We start from the raw sequence: 3,484 nt of genomic DNA, 5'->3' as shown, positions 1-3,484 counted from the left end.
TCAATAGAAAGACATCGATTAATGCTTTTTTGCATTATATTATCACAAACCCCGCCATCGCGATTCTAATAAATTCGAACTGGTGTATACTAAGTTTAAAAAGTATGCCTGTCCCTAAAAACCACCCAATTTAACCGTAATTTGCGATATTGAAGCATTTTTAAAAATTTTGGATAAAAAACAAGTTCGTTTGTAACTGTACCCATTGAAGTTTTAGGGTTTGCATAAAAGACCAAGTCCATGAAGAGCTTTTTAACCAGACAAAGAGATTTACGTTAAAAGCGGTCGTCTGTTAAACAGCATAACCTGGCGACCTATGCTAACTCTCGCATCAGATCATCTGCCCATAATTATCTCGATCGAGAAGCCTCCTGATTTTGCTTCTGTGGAGAACCGCGAGAACCTTCATTAAGTTTAACAAAGCTAATTGAGTCGGCTTCACAGAATTTTCCTACGGACGTATGCGTTGGCGAGCGTCAATTCCGCAAGGTCTTCGCAGCAGCTACCGCTCGCTTCATCCCGGCTGGAAGAATAGCGGAAATCCGCCCCAATTTCCCAGCCGAAGCAGCCGTTTTAGCTGACGAGCGCAACACCTTACGCCATGCCGATCCCGGGGATCCCCGAATAAGGGATCTCAATTTGGATATTCGGCGTATTGTAAACCATCATAAGCGGACGAAATGCATATAGCACCTGCAGTCCTGTAACCTCTCCACCGGTGTGAGTAAGCTTTGGGCTACTGTCAAAGCTTTGTCAAATCCGAAGAGACATGACGACCGAGTTGAAGTTCAATTTAATGGTCATGCCTCTTCGGACCCGAAGAAGTGCGCGAGTTATTTTAGCCGGCAGTTCACACTGCACCCTTCGGTAGATAAAGCTTAACGATGTGTTAACCGACGGCTGCGCAAAATGACAAACGATGGCGCGCCACTTACTTTCACCGATGAGGAGGTTCAGGGTGTCATAAACAAGGCAAAATCCTCCAAATATATTGGCCCTGATGGAATCAACATGCTAATGCTAAAGCATCTAGGCTCGACAGGAGTAAAATATCTCAACAAGGTCCTCAACCTGTCGCTGACCGCCCTTCAAATACAAGATGTGTGGAAAGTCGGAAGAGTGGTCCCACTACTGAAACCTGGGAAACCCGCCAACAAAGGGGAATCTTATCGACCGATAATTCTCCTCTCCCCAGTAGTGAAGACACTTGAGGCCTTGTTACTCCCGACCTTCACTCACCACCTGGCTAGCTAGGCTCAGCATGGATTCCGAAAAGTGCACAGCACCAAAAGCTTTTGACACGGTCAACCACACAACGCTACTGCAGGACATTCAACAAACTACGCTCCCTCCAGGGTTAGAAAGGTGCATCATGAACTATCTGAGCGGTCGTCAGTCATCCGTACTATTTCGAGGTGAAACATCTAAACTGAGAAGAATTAAACAGGGGGTTCCGCAGGGTGGTGTCCTCTCCCCGCTACTGTTTAATTTCTACATCTCGAAACTCCCACAACCACCAGAGGGAGTTTCCATAACCTCGAACGCTGATGACTGGACGATATTGGCGTCGGGCAATGGAATCGATGGCATGTGTTCGAAGGTAAACAGCTACCTCTGCGACCTTTCTCGTTTCCTCACTGCACGAAACCTCACACTTTCCCCCACCAAATCCACAGCGACCATATTTACAAACTGGACGAAGGAGTACATATATACTTGAGCTTAATATTGCAGTCGACGGCGTCAAAATTCCTACTGTCAATAATGCTAAGATTTTAGGTGTAACTTTCGACAGTCTATGCTCCTTCTCTCCCCACACGACCGCGATTATCGTCTAGGTACAGAGCAGCAACAAAATCCTCAAGTCGCTAGCCGGCAACACATGAGGAAAAGACAAAGAAACGTTGTTGGCAACATACAAGGCAATCGGCCGGCCGGTCCTTAATTACGCAGCACCCATATGGTCGCCTGGATGCAGTGGCATGCAGATGAGGAAACTTCAGACCTGTCAGAACACTGCACGCCGGACCACGACGGGATGCCTTCTGATGTCTCCCATAGAACACCTCCACAGTGAGACGCTTATGCTTCCAGTTAAGGAGCAAAATGAACTCCTCTCCAAGCAGTTCCTGCTGGGATGTTTTCGTAGAAATCACCCCTGCAGCCATCTGCTTGGAGCGGAACCGCCTCCTAGGAGCATCAAAAGGTCTCTCCTTGACTACGTCGACGCAACTGACTTTCGACAGGTACGGACCGCCATTCACAGTGGAGCCATCAACACCTTCACCGACTCCCTTCCCGTGAATGGCGTTCTTGGAGTCAAATCACCACCCATAGCAGACGAAGAGCTCCAGCTGCCGCGAGAAACGCGCGTAACCCTAGCGCAACTTCGTTCAGGAAATTGTAGCAGGTTAAACTCCTATTTATCAAGAATAGACCCTGACACACCTAATGTATGTCCTGCATGCAACGAGTCTCCGCATGATACTGACCACCTCTTTGCATGCCCTACGAACCCTACTCATCTAACACCTTCCTCCCTCTGGTCCGACCCCGTCGAAACAGCACGTTTCTTGGACCTACCGTAAGATGGCGTCGACGACAACACAAGTGCCCCTTACCATGCTAACGGGAATTAGATATTCCGTTAAAACGACAACAACAACATTTACGTTAAAATAGTATTAATATTACATGGGATAAATAATGAAATATCATATTGGTGCAATCATTTTACTAGTCTTGAGACAGCAGTTATAGCTCCGATTGCAGCTGTCAATCATAAAAAAATTATCCACATTCCCAAAAGAAATTACAGTAGCTTTTATTATCGAGATAAACTGTAAAAGTATTGAAGCATTAACAATTCTTCTTATTTCATTTTTGGCATTTAAGTGTATTTATTGCTAATAATTACTTGCATCAAAATAATTACATCCAAAGATCTGAACCCAATTGGAGATAAATGGTTTTAATGAATGTGCGCTACTTTTTTCAACTGCAATTCAACAAGCGTTGTCTTAGTGTAAAGTTTTGTGCAAAAAATATTAAAAATAAAATTAATTAATGTAAGTAAGCAGGCTTTGACACAAATTTCATTAAAGCAATAACTTGAAAAACGGCAAATAAAAGCTTGCGCATGCGTATGTTATATAAAGCGAAACCCATGTGATGCGCTCCGCCAGTTTCCAAGCTAAATTGCCACGGGATAAAACGAAAATATCTGAATAGTATTTGGATATAAGCGTAGGAAAATCATTTACGGATACAATTTTCACGCTTTGGCGCATTTAAACTGAATCATTTAAAGCCCTTGCACTGCGAGAAGAAGTTAGAAGTCTGAATGTGAGTGAGAAGATACGATTGATAACTTAATTAATAACGCTGCGACAGGCGCCGAAAATGTGCTATTTATAAATAAATAGCAAATACGAATTACTTTGCATATCAAGCGTCTTAGTAACACCAGCTCCGCAATGTCGCT

This window comes from Bactrocera tryoni, chromosome 4, assembly GCF_016617805.1.
Source record: "Bactrocera tryoni isolate S06 chromosome 4, CSIRO_BtryS06_freeze2, whole genome shotgun sequence".
In the NCBI taxonomy this organism is placed as follows: domain Eukaryota; kingdom Metazoa; phylum Arthropoda; class Insecta; order Diptera; family Tephritidae; genus Bactrocera; species Bactrocera tryoni.
This window is presented reverse-complemented; position numbering follows the sequence as displayed.